Source organism: Schistocerca cancellata, chromosome 2 (genome assembly GCF_023864275.1).
Source record: "Schistocerca cancellata isolate TAMUIC-IGC-003103 chromosome 2, iqSchCanc2.1, whole genome shotgun sequence".
NCBI classification, from domain to species: domain Eukaryota; kingdom Metazoa; phylum Arthropoda; class Insecta; order Orthoptera; family Acrididae; genus Schistocerca; species Schistocerca cancellata.
In genome coordinates this window covers 1,053,678,830-1,053,696,536 of record NC_064627.1, presented here as the reverse complement: position 1 = coordinate 1,053,696,536, position 17,707 = coordinate 1,053,678,830, and the positions used below count along the sequence as shown (strand labels likewise).

The 17,707-nt window shown below is 51.2% G+C and overlaps 24 non-coding genes across 24 annotated transcripts; 5 read left to right on the top strand and 19 right to left on the bottom strand.

The window, feature by feature from the left end:
- The first annotated feature begins 213 nt into the window (after positions 1–213).
- On the top strand, positions 214–285 carry Trnag-ucc (transfer RNA glycine (anticodon UCC)). Its single transcript has one exon. It is a non-coding gene; the product is annotated as a tRNA-Gly (tRNA).
- Positions 286–1,028: 743 nt separating this feature from the next.
- On the bottom strand, positions 1,029–1,102 carry Trnai-aau (transfer RNA isoleucine (anticodon AAU)). Its single transcript has one exon. It is a non-coding gene; the product is annotated as a tRNA-Ile (tRNA).
- A 257-nt stretch (positions 1,103–1,359) lies between these two features.
- On the bottom strand, positions 1,360–1,431 carry Trnae-uuc (transfer RNA glutamic acid (anticodon UUC)). Its single transcript has one exon. It is a non-coding gene; the product is annotated as a tRNA-Glu (tRNA).
- Positions 1,432–1,868: 437 nt separating this feature from the next.
- Positions 1,869–1,941, bottom strand: Trnam-cau (transfer RNA methionine (anticodon CAU)). Its single transcript has one exon. It is a non-coding gene; the product is annotated as a tRNA-Met (tRNA).
- Positions 1,942–2,234: 293 nt separating this feature from the next.
- On the bottom strand, positions 2,235–2,305 carry Trnag-gcc (transfer RNA glycine (anticodon GCC)). Its single transcript has one exon. It is a non-coding gene; the product is annotated as a tRNA-Gly (tRNA).
- Positions 2,306–2,628: 323 nt separating this feature from the next.
- On the top strand, positions 2,629–2,700 carry Trnag-ucc (transfer RNA glycine (anticodon UCC)). The gene has a single exon. It is a non-coding gene; the product is annotated as a tRNA-Gly (tRNA).
- A 743-nt stretch (positions 2,701–3,443) lies between these two features.
- Positions 3,444–3,517, bottom strand: Trnai-aau (transfer RNA isoleucine (anticodon AAU)). The gene has a single exon. It is a non-coding gene; the product is annotated as a tRNA-Ile (tRNA).
- Positions 3,518–3,774: 257 nt separating this feature from the next.
- Trnae-uuc (transfer RNA glutamic acid (anticodon UUC)) lies at positions 3,775–3,846 on the bottom strand. Its single transcript has one exon. It is a non-coding gene; the product is annotated as a tRNA-Glu (tRNA).
- Positions 3,847–4,283: 437 nt separating this feature from the next.
- Positions 4,284–4,356, bottom strand: Trnam-cau (transfer RNA methionine (anticodon CAU)). Its single transcript has one exon. It is a non-coding gene; the product is annotated as a tRNA-Met (tRNA).
- Positions 4,357–4,649: 293 nt separating this feature from the next.
- Trnag-gcc (transfer RNA glycine (anticodon GCC)) lies at positions 4,650–4,720 on the bottom strand. Its single transcript has one exon. It is a non-coding gene; the product is annotated as a tRNA-Gly (tRNA).
- Positions 4,721–5,043: 323 nt separating this feature from the next.
- Positions 5,044–5,115, top strand: Trnag-ucc (transfer RNA glycine (anticodon UCC)). Its single transcript has one exon. It is a non-coding gene; the product is annotated as a tRNA-Gly (tRNA).
- Positions 5,116–5,858: 743 nt separating this feature from the next.
- Positions 5,859–5,932, bottom strand: Trnai-aau (transfer RNA isoleucine (anticodon AAU)). Its single transcript has one exon. It is a non-coding gene; the product is annotated as a tRNA-Ile (tRNA).
- A 257-nt stretch (positions 5,933–6,189) lies between these two features.
- Positions 6,190–6,261, bottom strand: Trnae-uuc (transfer RNA glutamic acid (anticodon UUC)). The gene has a single exon. It is a non-coding gene; the product is annotated as a tRNA-Glu (tRNA).
- Positions 6,262–6,698: 437 nt separating this feature from the next.
- Trnam-cau (transfer RNA methionine (anticodon CAU)) lies at positions 6,699–6,771 on the bottom strand. The gene has a single exon. It is a non-coding gene; the product is annotated as a tRNA-Met (tRNA).
- A 6,385-nt stretch (positions 6,772–13,156) lies between these two features.
- Trnag-ucc (transfer RNA glycine (anticodon UCC)) lies at positions 13,157–13,228 on the top strand. Its single transcript has one exon. It is a non-coding gene; the product is annotated as a tRNA-Gly (tRNA).
- A 743-nt stretch (positions 13,229–13,971) lies between these two features.
- On the bottom strand, positions 13,972–14,045 carry Trnai-aau (transfer RNA isoleucine (anticodon AAU)). The gene has a single exon. It is a non-coding gene; the product is annotated as a tRNA-Ile (tRNA).
- A 257-nt stretch (positions 14,046–14,302) lies between these two features.
- Positions 14,303–14,374, bottom strand: Trnae-uuc (transfer RNA glutamic acid (anticodon UUC)). Its single transcript has one exon. It is a non-coding gene; the product is annotated as a tRNA-Glu (tRNA).
- Positions 14,375–14,811: 437 nt separating this feature from the next.
- Positions 14,812–14,884, bottom strand: Trnam-cau (transfer RNA methionine (anticodon CAU)). Its single transcript has one exon. It is a non-coding gene; the product is annotated as a tRNA-Met (tRNA).
- A 293-nt stretch (positions 14,885–15,177) lies between these two features.
- Trnag-gcc (transfer RNA glycine (anticodon GCC)) lies at positions 15,178–15,248 on the bottom strand. The gene has a single exon. It is a non-coding gene; the product is annotated as a tRNA-Gly (tRNA).
- Positions 15,249–15,571: 323 nt separating this feature from the next.
- On the top strand, positions 15,572–15,643 carry Trnag-ucc (transfer RNA glycine (anticodon UCC)). The gene has a single exon. It is a non-coding gene; the product is annotated as a tRNA-Gly (tRNA).
- Positions 15,644–16,387: 744 nt separating this feature from the next.
- Trnai-aau (transfer RNA isoleucine (anticodon AAU)) lies at positions 16,388–16,461 on the bottom strand. Its single transcript has one exon. It is a non-coding gene; the product is annotated as a tRNA-Ile (tRNA).
- Positions 16,462–16,718: 257 nt separating this feature from the next.
- Positions 16,719–16,790, bottom strand: Trnae-uuc (transfer RNA glutamic acid (anticodon UUC)). The gene has a single exon. It is a non-coding gene; the product is annotated as a tRNA-Glu (tRNA).
- Positions 16,791–17,227: 437 nt separating this feature from the next.
- Trnam-cau (transfer RNA methionine (anticodon CAU)) lies at positions 17,228–17,300 on the bottom strand. Its single transcript has one exon. It is a non-coding gene; the product is annotated as a tRNA-Met (tRNA).
- Positions 17,301–17,593: 293 nt separating this feature from the next.
- Trnag-gcc (transfer RNA glycine (anticodon GCC)) lies at positions 17,594–17,664 on the bottom strand. Its single transcript has one exon. It is a non-coding gene; the product is annotated as a tRNA-Gly (tRNA).
- Positions 17,665–17,707: the final 43 nt, after the last annotated feature.

The window sequence follows — 17,707 nt, the reverse complement described above, 5'->3', positions numbered from 1 at the left end:
TCCTGCACTGCACTGCTTAAAAATGATCGTCTAAGTACTCTTGCGGCGCACGCACGCGACGACTCTTGCCAAAGGACGCGAAACGTGCCTAGAGACGCTGCCTGGATGAGCTCGCCTACCCCGTAACGCGCCTACAGCTACGACCACCTTCAGGCGCCGCCGACAGGCGGGAAGCAGACACAGCGCGGCTCGCGAGGCGCGCGACGGAACTGTGCGGTGGTGGTGTAATGGTCAGCATAGTTGCCTTCCAAGCAGTTGATCCGGGTTCGATTCCCGGCCACCGCAGCAGGCTTTTACTTTTGCGTATGAGTACTTTTGCCACGCGTCCTTAAATTAATGTTTCTTTGCCCATCTTACTCGCTGCACGCCACCCTCTAGCGTGTGCGTCGATTCCCCTTGAGTCTCGACTTGTCTCGACTTTGCTCAGCTGACGCGAGAGCTGACGCTCTCCAATCGGCCTATATCAAAAGGACAAGCACGCGAAACGACTGAGAGAGGTATGGCGAGGCGGGCACAACATTACTTATGCCTCGAGTAAATACCTGCTGCCTGTTATCGTGTATTGTCTGATTTTACATGTTCTGTCAGACAAATTCAGTTTTATTACCAGTAGATTTCTTTTTTTTTTCTGTGTTGAAAATTTTACAACACGCTCCTTCATTTCACTGTGGCCGCACGGCGCGACTTGGCATACCGAGAGGCAAAACGTGGCGCCAGTGCCCTTGACCGAATAGCGCTGCAGCTCCGAAACCGAAGAGGAAAGAGAAATACGAATTGAAACTGTCGACAGTGCCCTATGTTCGCAGGCGGTCACCCGCCCAAGCACTGACAACGCCCGACGTCGCGCAGTTGTGGTGATCGGACGAGAAACTGTGTGTTCAGCGTGCTGTGACCAGTGAAATGTTTTAGCGCGTCCCGACAAGTCGCGTTCGGGTCCCCTATCAGCTCCCACACAATGTGACGATTTCTTTGTCACCATACTTCCACGGGGAAATCGGCGTTGCCTTTTTGAAACAGTAAAATCGTAGTGGCCCGTGGGGGGATCGAACCCACGACCTTCGCGTTATTAGCACGACGCTCTAACCAACTGAGCTAACGGGCCTCGGTACAGACGGTCTCCCATTGCTTTGCGGGAATTGCTCTGCGTATTGCCATGTAACATTTCTATGGCAGCAATCCAACAGTGGACCAGCGTCTCTTCTCCCTCTATGCCGCTGCTCGTAGTAATTTCGTTGCGTGCCCGTTTCTCTCGACTGTTGTCAGCTGACGTTTACGAACCAGTAGCTATAATGCGAGGAGGACGTGAAACAGCATTTCGCACGGTCAAAACTTGTCGTGATTTGTTCCGAAAAAATTCCATTCCGGTACCGGGAATCGAACCCGGGCCTCCTGGGTGAAAGCCAGGTATCCTAGCCACTAGACCACACCGGACGTGCACATCGTTCTCCGGGTTTACACCCCCTCCACTCGCTTTCCGTGTCGCACTTTCCCTGTTTGCGAGCATCTTCTCGCGCATGGCAAAAGTCTCAGTCCATTTCTTTTGGCCTCGTTGTTACAGGGGTAGGAGGAAAAGCAAAGCTGTAAGTAGTAATATTTATTTACTTATTTCGCAAGTAAAGACCTGCTGCCTGTCATTATATAGCAGGTCATACATTGTGTGACTTTACATGTTATATCATACGAAATTCAGTTTTATTACTAGTACTTTTTTTCTTGAAAATTTTACAAAAGAACTGCAACTAGTAGTAACAGGAAGTAAACATTTTCACGCTGAGTCGTTGAAGCCTTGTGGATAACAAACTACTAAGTGTTTCGCTCCTTCGCAACCCCAGAGCCGTCGACTTAGCTGTGAACGACAGTAAATTAAATGCCCCGGGTGAGGACCGAACTCACGACCTTAAGATTATGAGACTTACGCGCTGCCTACTGCGCTACCGAGGCTGGCGAACGCCACACCTTCTGGAATCTTGCTAAGTACCGAATACCAGTGGTACAGAGTCTGCACTCCCTGGCTCATTTTTTCTGTTGCTACACGTGCATTCCCGGCGCGGCAGGCAACTTGCGATGTTAGGCCGACGCCAGTATGTACAATAGCACGCAAGAGTCCAAACGAGCAGTCGTGCGCGCTGCATGATTGCTTCTTTCCACACGGAATCCCGCGGTTCATTCTCATGGCTCACGCAGTTCGAGTGCGAAAGACACGCAGCACCACTATCGGAGAAAAAACAAAACGATGCATCGGCCGGGAATCGAACCCGGGCCGCCCGCGTGGCAGGCGAGCATTCTACCACTGAACCACCGATGCTCAGCTAGTTCACAGCTTCCTGGTGCTTTCCGCGGCAGACGTCTGAGGGGAAAGTGGGACTGCCGTCCAGCGCCGTCGCATCCTCTCGAGAGAATGCTACAGACGCTGAATCCTGCACTGCACTGCTTAAAAATGATCGTCTAAGTACTCTTGCGGCGCACGCACGCGACGACTCTTGCCAAAGGACGCGAAACGTGCCTAGAGACGCTGCCTGGATGAGCTCGCCTACCCCGTAACGCGCCTACAGCTACGACCACCTTCAGGCGCCGCCGACAGGCGGGAAGCAGACACAGCGCGGCTCGCGAGGCGCGCGACGGAACTGTGCGGTGGTGGTGTAATGGTCAGCATAGTTGCCTTCCAAGCAGTTGATCCGGGTTCGATTCCCGGCCACCGCAGCAGGCTTTTACTTTTGCGTATGAGTACTTTTGCCACGCGTCCTTAAATTAATGTTTCTTTGCCCATCTTACTCGCTGCACGCCACCCTCTAGCGTGTGCGTCGATTCCCCTTGAGTCTCGACTTGTCTCGACTTTGCTCAGCTGACGCGAGAGCTGACGCTCTCCAATCGGCCTATATCAAAAGGACAAGCACGCGAAACGACTGAGAGAGGTATGGCGAGGCGGGCACAACATTACTTATGCCTCGAGTAAATACCTGCTGCCTGTTATCGTGTATTGTCTGATTTTACATGTTCTGTCAGACAAATTCAGTTTTATTACTAGTAGATTTCTTTTTTTTTTCTGTGTTGAAAATTTTACAACACGCTCCTTCATTTCACTGTGGCCGCACGGCGCGACTTGGCATACCGAGAGGCAAAACGTGGCGCCAGTGCCCTTGACCGAATAGCGCTGCAGCTCCGAAACCGAAGAGGAAAGAGAAATACGAATTGAAACTGTCGACAGTGCCCTATGTTCGCAGGCGGTCACCCGCCCAAGCACTGACAACGCCCGACGTCGCGCAGTTGTGGTGATCGGACGAGAAACTGTGTGTTCAGCGTGCTGTGACCAGTGAAATGTTTTAGCGCGTCCCGACAAGTCGCGTTCGGGTCCCCTATCAGCTCCCACACAATGTGACGATTTCTTTGTCACCATACTTCCACGGGGAAATCGGCGTTGCCTTTTTGAAACAGTAAAATCGTAGTGGCCCGTGGGGGGATCGAACCCACGACCTTCGCGTTATTAGCACGACGCTCTAACCAACTGAGCTAACGGGCCTCGGTACAGACAGTCTCCCATTGCTTTGCGGGAATTGCTCTGCGTATTGCCATGTAACATATCTATGGCAGCAATCCAACAGTGGACCAGCGTCTCTTCTCCCTCTATGCCGCTGCTCGTAGTAATTTCGTTGCGTGCCCGTTTCTCTCGACTGTTGTCAGCTGACGTTTACGAACCAGTAGCTATAATGCGAGGAGGACGTGAAACAGCATTTCGCACGGTCAAAACTTGTCGTGATTTGTTCCGAAAAAATTCCATTCCGGTACCGGGAATCGAACCCGGGCCTCCTGGGTGAAAGCCAGGTATCCTAGCCACTAGACCACACCGGACGTGCACATCGTTCTCCGGGTTTACACCCCCTCCACTCGCTTTCCGTGTCGCACTTTCCCTGTTTGCGAGCATCTTCTCGCGCATGGCAAAAGTCTCAGTCCATTTCTTTTGGCCTCGTTGTTACAGGGGTAGGAGGAAAAGCAAAGCTGTAAGTAGTAATATTTATTTACTTATTTCGCAAGTAAAGACCTGCTGCCTGTCATTATATAGCAGGTCATACATTGTGTGACTTTACATGTTATATCATACGAAATTCAGTTTTATTACTAGTACTTTTTTTCTTGAAAATTTTACAAAAGAACTGCAACTAGTAGTAACAGGAAGTAAACATTTTCACGCTGAGTCGTTGAAGCCTTGTGGATAACAAACTACTAAGTGTTTCGCTCCTTCGCAACCCCAGAGCCGTCGACTTAGCTGTGAACGACAGTAAATTAAATGCCCCGGGTGAGGACCGAACTCACGACCTTAAGATTATGAGACTTACGCGCTGCCTACTGCGCTACCGAGGCTGGCGAACGCCACACCTTCTGGAATCTTGCTAAGTACCGAATACCAGTGGTACAGAGTCTGCACTCCCTGGCTCATTTTTTCTGTTGCTACACGTGCATTCCCGGCGCGGCAGGCAACTTGCGATGTTAGGCCGACGCCAGTATGTACAATAGCACGCAAGAGTCCAAACGAGCAGTCGTGCGCGCTGCATGATTGCTTCTTTCCACACGGAATCCCGCGGTTCATTCTCATGGCTCACGCAGTTCGAGTGCGAAAGACACGCAGCACCACTATCGGAGAAAAAACAAAACGATGCATCGGCCGGGAATCGAACCCGGGCCGCCCGCGTGGCAGGCGAGCATTCTACCACTGAACCACCGATGCTCAGCTAGTTCACAGCTTCCTGGTGCTTTCCGCGGCAGACGTCTGAGGGGAAAGTGGGACTGCCGTCCAGCGCCGTCGCATCCTCTCGAGAGAATGCTACAGACGCTGAATCCTGCACTGCACTGCTTAAAAATGATCGTCTAAGTACTCTTGCGGCGCACGCACGCGACGACTCTTGCCAAAGGACGCGAAACGTGCCTAGAGACGCTGCCTGGATGAGCTCGCCTACCCCGTAACGCGCCTACAGCTACGACCACCTTCAGGCGCCGCCGACAGGCGGGAAGCAGACACAGCGCGGCTCGCGAGGCGCGCGACGGAACTGTGCGGTGGTGGTGTAATGGTCAGCATAGTTGCCTTCCAAGCAGTTGATCCGGGTTCGATTCCCGGCCACCGCAGCAGGCTTTTACTTTTGCGTATGAGTACTTTTGCCACGCGTCCTTAAATTAATGTTTCTTTGCCCATCTTACTCGCTGCACGCCACCCTCTAGCGTGTGCGTCGATTCCCCTTGAGTCTCGACTTGTCTCGACTTTGCTCAGCTGACGCGAGAGCTGACGCTCTCCAATCGGCCTATATCAAAAGGACAAGCACGCGAAACGACTGAGAGAGGTATGGCGAGGCGGGCACAACATTACTTATGCCTCGAGTAAATACCTGCTGCCTGTTATCGTGTATTGTCTGATTTTACATGTTCTGTCAGACAAATTCAGTTTTATTACTAGTAGATTTCTTTTTTTTTTCTGTGTTGAAAATTTTACAACACGCTCCTTCATTTCACTGTGGCCGCACGGCGCGACTTGGCATACCGAGAGGCAAAACGTGGCGCCAGTGCCCTTGACCGAATAGCGCTGCAGCTCCGAAACCGAAGAGGAAAGAGAAATACGAATTGAAACTGTCGACAGTGCCCTATGTTCGCAGGCGGTCACCCGCCCAAGCACTGACAACGCCCGACGTCGCGCAGTTGTGGTGATCGGACGAGAAACTGTGTGTTCAGCGTGCTGTGACCAGTGAAATGTTTTAGCGCGTCCCGACAAGTCGCGTTCGGGTCCCCTATCAGCTCCCACACAATGTGACGATTTCTTTGTCACCATACTTCCACGGGGAAATCGGCGTTGCCTTTTTGAAACAGTAAAATCGTAGTGGCCCGTGGGGGGATCGAACCCACGACCTTCGCGTTATTAGCACGACGCTCTAACCAACTGAGCTAACGGGCCTCGGTACAGACAGTCTCCCATTGCTTTGCGGGAATTGCTCTGCGTATTGCCATGTAACATATCTATGGCAGCAATCCAACAGTGGACCAGCGTCTCTTCTCCCTCTATGCCGCTGCTCGTAGTAATTTCGTTGCGTGCCCGTTTCTCTCGACTGTTGTCAGCTGACGTTTACGAACCAGTAGCTATAATGCGAGGAGGACGTGAAACAGCATTTCGCACGGTCAAAACTTGTCGTGATTTGTTCCGAAAAAATTCCATTCCGGTACCGGGAATCGAACCCGGGCCTCCTGGGTGAAAGCCAGGTATCCTAGCCACTAGACCACACCGGACGTGCACATCGTTCTCCGGGTTTACACCCCCTCCACTCGCTTTCCGTGTCGCACTTTCCCTGTTTGCGAGCATCTTCTCGCGCATGGCAAAAGTCTCAGTCCATTTCTTTTGGCCTCGTTGTTACAGGGGTAGGAGGAAAAGCAAAGCTGTAAGTAGTAATATTTATTTACTTATTTCGCAAGTAAAGACCTGCTGCCTGTCATTATATAGCAGGTCATACATTGTGTGACTTTACATGTTATATCATACGAAATTCAGTTTTATTACTAGTACTTTTTTTCTTGAAAATTTTACAAAAGAACTGCAACTAGTAGTAACAGGAAGTAAACATTTTCACGCTGAGTCGTTGAAGCCTTGTGGATAACAAACTACTAAGTGTTTCGCTCCTTCGCAACCCCAGAGCCGTCGACTTAGCTGTGAACGACAGTAAATTAAATGCCCCGGGTGAGGACCGAACTCACGACCTTAAGATTATGAGACTTACGCGCTGCCTACTGCGCTACCGAGGCTGGCGAACGCCACACCTTCTGGAATCTTGCTAAGTACCGAATACCAGTGGTACAGAGTCTGCACTCCCTGGCTCATTTTTTCTGTTGCTACACGTGCATTCCCGGCGCGGCAGGCAACTTGCGATGTTAGGCCGACGCCAGTATGTACAATAGCACGCAAGAGTCCAAACGAGCAGTCGTGCGCGCTGCATGATTGCTTCTTTCCACACGGAATCCCGCGGTTCATTCTCATGGCTCACGCAGTTCGAGTGCGAAAGACACGCAGCACCACTATCGGAGAAAAAACAAAACGATGCATCGGCCGGGAATCGAACCCGGGCCGCCCGCGTGGCAGGCGAGCATTCTACCACTTTTTTTTTTTTTTTTTTTTTTTTTTTTTTTTTTTTTTTTTTTTTTTTTTTTTTTAGGGCCTCCCAACTCCCCTTATAGCCCTCCTTGCTCTCACCAAAATGTGCCTTCATCGGCGAGCTTCAACGCTATCATATCTGTTGTGGTATATGCTCGTCGCTGACGGCTTCTCTCGTGGATCGTGGTGTGAAAATCAATAAATGAAAGAACATACTTCCACATAGTCAAATCTGCTGTCATTCCATGGAATGCACAATAAAAGACACCGTACATCTTCAAACGGCGAAAATGTCAAAATGAAACATCCATCCTAAAAGAAGCCACAGGCGACTAGGAACTAAAAGTCTTAAGAGAGTTCTTCTTTGTAAAAAAAACACAATAAATACCATGTCCATTCTTGGAGAACTAGAGGCGCTTGGAGAAAACAAACTAAAAACCCACTCCGAAGTTCATAAGAAGAAGGTAGGGAAAGGAAAGTAAAATAATATTGTCACTTCCATGGGAGAAACGAAATGCATCACTGCGGTAAGTCAGATAAAAGAAATGAAAAATATTTTTCTTCTGCAGCGCATAATATCCTCACAGACGCATCAAAACCATCAGGTAAAATGCAAACAAAATGATTGAAAAATGAACAATAAGAGATAGCCTCCTCAGTCTTCAATAGAGTTTTCTGTGTATCAATGATTGAACGTCTTCGCGTAACCATGTTGTAACGCCGCACGTAGAAAATTGGCAAAAAGTTCGTTGTAATGCTTGAGCCGCTTTACATGGGAATGTGCATCCCACATGTACGCTAAATAAGTACACACGTCCTTAACTTGGCAGTCCAGAATTGCAAAGACCGTGTGGCCTAGGAGCCACACCATTGTATTGTGCTTCGCGCGAGGGAACGGTTTAAACCCTGGCGCAAGGACATCATTGACAGTCACGTTTGAGGGTGTCGTCCTGTTGATCAGAGCCACCATGACCCTACACAGTTCCCAGACGGCCGACACAAGGCGACATTGAAAGCGATGCTCCCGTGTGTCCGGAACGCCGCAAGCACCACAGTTGGCAGACGGCAGCAGGCGGATGTCCGAGAGACGTTGGTTTGTGGCCACCGTATTGTTGACCAGTTTATACCACTGGGACCGAACGCCGGAGGGCAACACTGAGTGATGAATATTAAGCCACACTTGCCGCCAGTTGGTCGCGGGGAAGCGAAGAGCGAGCTTGTGAGGGGGTGGCTTCCCCACCATTGCCGCATACAATCCGCGAACATTCCGGTTCCTGTCCAGCGCCGTTTCCAGGACGTAGCTCCGCTGCAGGTAGTAAGCTCTGACGTAGCCGAGTTGATACGGGATGCCCACCACGGACACCGGTGCGCTCTCGGAGGGCGGCCGGTAAGCGACGAGCAAGGCCGCCGCCGTTCCATCCGGGCTGTCAGCTTGCAGGGCGGCCGTGCGGTGCACCAGCAGCGCCGAACACTTCCGGGAAAAATCTACGAGGCCGAGTCCGCCGAAGGTGGTGTCGAGGACGCAGGTCGCCGCCCGAACCTTGAAAATTTCGTGGCGCCACAGGAGCCAGTACGCGGCCTGCGAGAATGACCGGGCGAGTGGTCGCGGAACGTCCAGGAGTTGTGCCACGTACCAGGCCTTGGAATACACGGCGCTGTTAATTAGGTCGACCTTCTGGAGGAGGGTGAGGCGTCGGCTGGCGTAAGTCTTACAGAGGCCTTTGACATGATTGAGCAGCCGGCGCCAGGTCCGCGCCCGCATCTGCTGAGGATTAGCGGTAACATCGAGGCCCAAGATCGTATGAGTACGGGCTACTCGAAACCAAGTCTGATCGGGATCCACTTCGCAATTTCCTAAGGGAATCAATACAGTCTTCCTTGGATTAATCAGGGCACCCGACGCACATTCATACAACCCCAGTAAGGGCCGGATTTGATGAAAATCGGTGTCGTCGCCGATAAAAACACCTACGTCGTCAGCGTAAGCGAGACACTTCACTGAGGCACGATGAATATCCACGCCGCCTATCGTGCGGTCAAGCGCTCGCAACAGTGGGGCCAAAGCAATTACAAAAAGGTACATAGATAAGGGACAGCCCTGTCGCACCGATCTACTAAGAACTATAGGTGGCGTTCGCCATCCGTTAATTGTCACCACCGAACTGGCCCCCGTCAGGAAATGGCGAATCACGCGAAGGAAGCGGAAGCCAAAACCCATCCTTTCCAGAACTTGCATCAAATAATCGTGGCTCATCCTGTCAAACGCATTGGCAAAGTCCACTGAAAGGACAGCTGCTGAAAGTCGGTGGACGGCGGAGTAAGCGATGACGTCACGATAGGTTGAAGCCGCATTGAATATGGTTCGCCTCTTAACGCCGCAAGATTGATATGGACAGATGACATTGTCCATGACTGCCTGCATCTTCGCCGCAACGCATCTGGCCGCCAGCTTGTAATCAGCATTTAACAGCGTGATTGGCCTAAGATCGGTGACACGACACGTACCCCGTTTTTTGGGGATAAGAACAATGTGCCCTTCGAGAAACTGACTCGGGATGGCAATGCCGCGAAGCACTTCGTTCACCACTACCGTAAACTTGTCCCCTACAATATCCCAGAAAGCAATATAAAATTCTGTAGGAAGACCGTCGGGTCCAGGCGACTTGCCCGTTGTACTGGCTTTCAATATCTGTAATACTTCCTGGTTCGACATCTCTGCAACCAGCTCTTCACGGTCATGATCGGACAAGCAGTCGACTAAGTCTTGTAATAAAAGCCGCGTGGCCTCGCCGTCCGCGGTAGCGTCGTGAAAAAGCGAAGTATAATAGTCGGCGATATGGCGGACAATTTCGTGCCGCTGCGATAAGACAATCCCCGCATCAGTTTCCAACGCATCAATATACTTTTTGCGAGCCTGTTTCTTCTCCCGGGCAAGATGATAGAGCGACGGCTCCTCGTCATCGATGTGGCACAAGGGACGGCTCCGAATCATTAAACCTTTCGACCTTTCCCGGTGCAACCGCAGAATTCTGGCTTTAATTTTGCTCAGACGGAGTCTAACGTTGGCGTCGGGGCCAACAGGTGAATTGATAGCATCCTGTAAGCACTGCTGATAAAATGCCAACGTACGCCTGTGCCAGTAACTCGCTTCGCGACTATATAATTGCGCCGCCTTCCGCAAAATCGGTTTGGCATGCGCCACCCACCACTCGATGCAGGACCCGTAATGGTGGACTTTCGCTAAACACCGCTGCCACGCAACACGCACCTCCGCACGGAGCCCTTCGGCACCCAGATACCCGGTATTCAATTTCCAATATGTTGGAAGAGATTTCGTGCGACAGCACTGCAACCGCAAAGCACACACGTAGCCACAATGATCACTCATGGCGACAGGCAGAACTTCGACTGCGCATAAAGCGTCTGTTAGCTCCCGTGATACGTAGATTCTATCAATTCTACTGGCTCCTCCAGTAGAAAAGTGCGTATACGCCACGAATCACGCAATTCCGCTGCAGTTAAAAGGGTATTCAGTTCTGCACATTTAGTTGGGGTGGGATATTGGTCCGCATTGGCAACAACACAATTGAAATCACCACCGAATATAATGGGACGAGCCGTAGCCAAAAAGGGGCATACGTCCGTGGTAAAAAAACGAGCTCTTGTGCGTTTTTGATCAGTCCCCGAGGGCACATACACGTTGACAAATTGGACGCCCGCAATGACACACGCCAGTACACGACCGTCAGGGAGAAGTCTGATGTCCGTAGGTTCGAAAAACGACTTAAATAAAATTGCTGTGCCACAGTTATTGTCACTATTAAGATTGTAAATAGCATCGTAGCCTGGAATATTGCTAAAAACATCACTAGACACTTCTTGAAGAAGGGCAATACTAAAATTTCCATGATATAATACATCTTTAAAAGCAGCTACCTTGTGCACCGCTGAGATACCGGCAACGTTTAATGTCAAAACAGAAAACACACTCGATGGGTGTGGGTGCGTTGACATTTTAAGCAGATGGACAAGACAGAGCAATATAAAAAGCACCAACGAAGTGATAGAAACGCTGGACTGACACTTAAATGAATGGCAGCTGGCAGAAAATGGAAATTTCAATAGTTCTTAAAACACTGTAGTGGTTAGTAGCAAGTCTACAAAAAACATGGCACAACAATACACTGGACACAGTTCAAGACACATTCGTTTCTAGGTCAAGTGCAATGTAGGTGGACTCGTGACAACGATGTGGGCCTGCGCGCATTTCTACTGGCCCCCCTCGTCCTCCTGCTGCTGCCACCACGGGCTGTGAGTGTCAGGTGGCGGGGGTGGTCGTGCGTCGCCCGACGGCTTGGTGGCTTCCGCCTGGCCGCCGCGCGATGCGACGGCCGGCTGTGACGGCGCAGAATGTTTGCGCGGGCGCTGTGGTGACTGCTCACTGCTCTGTTCCAATTTACGCTTCGCAGCGGCAATGTCCTGTTCCTTCCCGGCACTGAGAAATTGTTTCAACCGTTCAGTGTGTGCTCTAATCTTCTCTGTCCTGGCGGGGCTGCTACTACGGGAGGAACCCTGTGACATTGCCTCACTTTCACTGCCACTCTCCGTGGCTGGCGGATTCGCGAGGACGGCCGGGTTCTGTTCCTTGACCTGTTTACTCTTGCCCCGCTGGCGACGTTGCTTTTTGCTTTCCGCTGAAAGCGGTACAGTATCGGCAGAAGTTGGTACCGGGAGGGACGGCGGGGGTAAAGAAGCGTCTGTTGCCTCCACCGACTCCGATTGAACGGCAGCAGTATTAACAGGGCGTATGTCCCTTTCGTCATCAACCCGGTCGGTCGGGGTAGGCGGGTCCTGGACAACCTCCATTTCCTCCTGCCCGACAGTCGTGTTACCATGTTCCGCGACAGGCGTGTCTTCGACGGAAACAATGGCCGTCGGTCGGGCGGTCGGACGATCGGTCGGACCGGTAAAAGATGTTCCTGCTACAACCTCACTCATGAGAGGCACAAACTTATCGCCACCACCCACATCTTCGCGCGGTAACTGAACTGGCCGCCGTCGAGGGCAGTCACCCCTCAAATGTTCCGTGGAATGGCATACGGCACATGTCGGCGGTTGCCCGATATATGAGATTTGTGCACGAACCCCACCGATTACAAAATAGGAAGGAATATGTTGTCTCAAATCCATCCGGACACTACGCACACCACTAGCTACTTTGTAACGGTATGCACTCGACCACTTCTCCATTGTAATATTCAGAACGTCACCAAAACGAGACAAAGCACGAGATAAAATTTGATCAGGGCATTCCGGTGGTACATTAAAAACACGGACAGTTCGAATTCCATACCCTGACGCCACGATTTGCACAGTACTAATACTGACGTCTGCATGTTTAAAACGGCGACTGCCACCAAATTTAGCAACAAATTTTTCACACATGTCACCAGAGGTAAATTTCAAGAACAAGCAATACTGAACAAAGTCCAATTGAAAGGTGTCTACGATTTCTTCCGGTATCTTTAAGTCTTCGAATAACCATTCGTGTATTTCAAATGCGGTAGGGCGGACAGCACTTCTATCAAAGACACACTGAGCGGTGTTAGCTCTCGAAAATGTCGACATTTTGTTACTTACAAATCTTGAAGTCAGAAATCACGAAGAACGAAGCGCCAAAGTCCCGGCGATGTAAACAAATCGACGACGGCAGAGGAGCTCCGCGCGACGTGCTGCCTGGTGCTTTCCGCGCAGACGTCTGAGGGGAAAGTGGGACCGCCGTCCAGCGCCGTCGCATCCTCTCGAGAGAATGCTACAGACGCTGAATCCTGCACTGCACTGCTTAAAAATGATCGTCTAAGTACTCTTGCGGCGCACGCACGCGACGACTCTTGCCAAAGGACGCGAAACGTGCCTAGAGACGCTGCCTGGATGAGCTCGCCTACCCCGTAACGCGCCTACAGCTACGACCACCTTCAGGCGCCGCCGACAGGCGGGAAGCAGACACAGCGCGGCTCGCGAGGCGCGCGACGGAACTGTGCGGTGGTGGTGTAATGGTCAGCATAGTTGCCTTCCAAGCAGTTGATCCGGGTTCGATTCCCGGCCACCGCAGCAGGCTTTTACTTTTGCGTATGAGTACTTTTGCCACGCGTCCTTAAATTAATGTTTCTTTGCCCATCTTACTCGCTGCACGCCACCCTCTAGCGTGTGCGTCGATTCCCCTTGAGTCTCGACTTGTCTCGACTTTGCTCAGCTGACGCGAGAGCTGACGCTCTCCAATCGGCCTATATCAAAAGGACAAGCACGCGAAACGACTGAGAGAGGTATGGCGAGGCGGGCACAACATTACTTATGCCTCGAGTAAATACCTGCTGCCTGTTATCATGTATTGTCTGATTTTACATGTTCTGTCAGACAAATTCAGTTTTATTACTAGTAGATTTCTTTTTTTTTTCTTTGTTGAAAATTTTACAACACGCTCCTTCATTTCACTGTGGCCGCACGGCGCGACTTGGCATACCGAGAGGCAAAACGTGGCGCCAGTGCCCTTGACCGAATAGCGCTGCAGCTCCGAAACCGAAGAGGAAAGAGAAATACGAATTGAAACTGTCGACAGTGCCCTATGTTCGCAGGCGGTCACCCGCCCAAGCACTGACAACGCCCGACGTCGCGCAGTTGTGGTGATCGGACGAGAAACTGTGTGTTCAGCGTGCTGTGACCAGTGAAATGTTTTAGCGCGTCCCGACAAGTCGCGTTCGGGTCCCCTATCAGCTCCCACACAATGTGACGATTTCTTTGTCACCATACTTCCACGGGGAAATCGGCGTTGCCTTTTTGAAACAGTAAAATCGTAGTGGCCCGTGGGGGGATCGAACCCACGACCTTCGCGTTATTAGCACGACGCTCTAACCAACTGAGCTAACGGGCCTCGCTGCAGACAGTCTCCCATTGCTTTGCGGGAATTGCTCTGCGTATTGCCATGTAACATTTCTATGGCAGCAATCCAACAGTGGACCAGCGTCTCTTCTCCCTCTATGCCGCTGCTCGTAGTAATTTCGTTGCGTGCCCGTTTCTCTCGACTGTTGTCAGCTGACGTTTACGAACCAGTAGCTATAATGCGAGGAGGACGTGAAACAGCATTTCGCACAGTCAAAACTTGTCGTGATTTGTTCCGAAAAAATTCCATTCCGGTACCGGGAATCGAACCCGGGCCTCCTGGGTGAAAGCCAGGTATCCTAGCCACTAGACCACACCGGACGTGCACATCGTTCTCCGGGTTTACACCCCCTCCACTCGCTTTCCGTGTCGCACTTTCCCTGTTTGCGAGCATCTTCTCGCGCATGGCAAAAGTCTCAGTCCATTTCTTTTGGCCTCGTTGTTACAGGGGTAGGAGGAAAAGCAAAGCTGTAAGTAGTAATATTTATTTACTTATTTCGCAAGTAAAGACCTGCTGCCTGTCATTATATAGCAGGTCATACATTGTGTGACTTTACATGTTATATCATACGAAATTCAGTTTTATTACTAGTACTTTTTTTCTTGAAAATTTTACAAAAGAACTGCAACTAGTAGTAACAGGAAGTAAACATTTTCACGCTGAGTCGTTGAAGCCTTGTGGATAACAAACTACTAAGTGTTTCGCTCCTTCGCAACCCCAGAGCCGTCGACTTAGCTGTGAACGACAGTAAATTAAATGCCCCGGGTGAGGACCGAACTCACGACCTTAAGATTATGAGACTTACGCGCTGCCTACTGCGCTACCGAGGCTGGCGAACGCCACACCTTCTGGAATCTTGCTAAGTACCGAATACCAGTGGTACAGAGTCTGCACTCCCTGGCTCATTTTTTCTGTTGCTACACGTGCATTCCCGGCGCGGCAGGCAACTTGCGATGTTAGGCCGACGCCAGTATGTACAATAGCACGCAAGAGTCCAAACGAGCAGTCGTGCGCGCTGCATGATTGCTTCTTTCCACACGGAATCCCGCGGTTCATTCTCATGGCTCACGCAGTTCGAGTGCGAAAGACACGCAGCACCACTATCGGAGAAAAAACAAAACGATGCATCGGCCGGGAATCGTACCCGGGCCGCCCGCGTGGCAGGCGAGCATTCTACCACTGAACCACCGATGCTCAGCTAGTTCACAGCTTCCTGGTGCTTTCCGCGGCAGACGTCTGAGGGGAAAGTGGGACTGCCGTCCAGCGCCGTCGCATCCTCTCGAGAGAATGCTACAGACGCTGAATCCTGCACTGCACTGCTTAAAAATGATCGTCTAAGTACTCTTGCGGCGCACGCACGCGACGACTCTTGCCAAAGGACGCGAAACGTGCCTAGAGACGCTGCCTGGATGAGCTCGCCTACCCCGTAACGCGCCTACAGCTACGACCACCTTCAGGCGCCGCCGACAGGCGGGAAGCAGACACAGCGCGGCTCGCGAGGCGCGCGACGGAACTGTGCGGTGGTGGTGTAATGGTCAGCATAGTTGCCTTCCAAGCAGTTGATCCGGGTTCGATTCCCGGCCACCGCAGCAGGCTTTTACTTTTGCGTATGAGTACTTTTGCCACGCGTCCTTAAATTAATGTTTCTTTGCCCATCTTACTCGCTGCACGCCACCCTCTAGCGTGTGCGTCGATTCCCCTTGAGTCTCGACTTGTCTCGACTTTGCTCAGCTGACGCGAGAGCTGACGCTCTCCAATCGGCCTATATCAAAAGGACAAGCACGCGAAACGACTGAGAGAGGTATGGCGAGGCGGGCACAACATTACTTATGCCTCGAGTAAATACCTGCTGCCTGTTATCATGTATTGTCTGATTTTACATGTTCTGTCAGACAAATTCAGTTTTATTACTAGTAGATTTCTTTTTTTTTTTCTTTGTTGAAAATTTTACAACACGCTCCTTCATTTCACTGTGGCCGCACGGCGCGACTTGGCATACCGAGAGGCAAAACGTGGCGCCAGTGCCCTTGACCGAATAGCGCTGCAGCTCCGAAACCGAAGAGGAAAGAGAAATACGAATTGAAACTGTCGACAGTGCCCTATGTTCGCAGGCGGTCACCCGCCCAAGCACTGACAACGCCCGACGTCGCGCAGTTGTGGTGATCGGACGAGAAACTGTGTGTTCAGCGTGCTGTGACCAGTGAAATGTTTTAGCGCGTCCCGACAAGTCGCGTTCGGGTCCCCTATCAGCTCCCACACAATGTGACGATTTCTTTGTCACCATACTTCCACGGGGAAATCGGCGTTGCCTTTTTGAAACAGTAAAATCGTAGTGGCCCGTGGGGGGATCGAACCCACGACCTTCGCGTTATTAGCACGACGCTCTAACCAACTGAGCTAACGGGCCTCGCTGCAGACAGTCTCCCATTGCTTTGCGGGAATTGCTCTGCGTATTGCCATGTAACATTTCTATGGCAGCAATCCAACAGTGGACCAGCGTCTCTTCTCCCTCTATGCCGCTGCTCGTAGTAATTTCGTTGCGTGCCCGTTTCTCTCGACTGTTGTCAGCTGACGTTTACGAACCAGTAGCTATAATGCGAGGAGGACGTGAAACAGCATTTCGCACAGTCAAAACTTGTCGTGATTTGTTCCGAAAAAATTCCATTCCGGTACCGGGAATCGAACCCGGGCCTCCTGGGTGAAAGCCAGGTATCCTAGCCACTAGACCACACCGGACGTGCACATCGTTCTCCGGGTTTACACCCCCTCCACTCGCTTTCCGTGTCGCACTTTCCCTGTTTGCGAGCATCTTCTCGCGCATGGCAAAAGTCTCAGTCCATTTCTTTTGGCCTCGTTGTTACAGGGGTAGGAGGAAAAGCAAAGCTGTAAGTAGTAATATTTATTTACTTATTTCGCAAGTAAAGACCTGCTGCCTGTCATTATATAGCAGGTCATACATTGTGTGACTTTACATGTTATATCATACGAAATTCAGTTTTATTACTAGTACTTTTTTTCTTGAAAATTTTACAAAAGAACTGCAACTAGTAGTAACAGGAAGTAAACATTTTCACGCTGAGTCGTTGAAGCCTTGTGGATAACAAACTACTAAGTGTTTCGCTCCTTCGCAACCCCAGAGCCGTCGACTTAGCTGTGAACGACAGTAAATTAAATGCCCCGGGTGAGGACCGAACTCACGACCTTAAGATTATGAGACTTACGCGCTGCCTACTGCGCTACCGAGGCTGGCGAACGCCACACCTTCTGGAATCTTGCTAAGTACCGAATACCAGTGGTACAGAGTCTGCACTCCCTGGCTCATTTTTTCTGTTGCTACACGTGCATTCCCGGCGCGGCAGGCAACTTGCGATGTTAGGCCGACGCCAGTATGTACAATAGCACGCAAGAGTCCAAACGAGCAGTCGTGCGCGCTGCATGATTGCTTCTTTCCACACGGAATCCCGCGGTTCATTCTCATGGCTCACGCAGTTCGAGTGCGAAAGACACGCAGCACCACTATCGGAGAAAAAACAAAACGATGCATCGGCCGGGAATCGTACCCGGGCCGCCCGCGTGGCAGGCGAGCATTCTACCACTGAACCACCGATGCTCAGCTAGTTCACAGCTTCCTGGTGCTTTCCGCGGCAGACGTC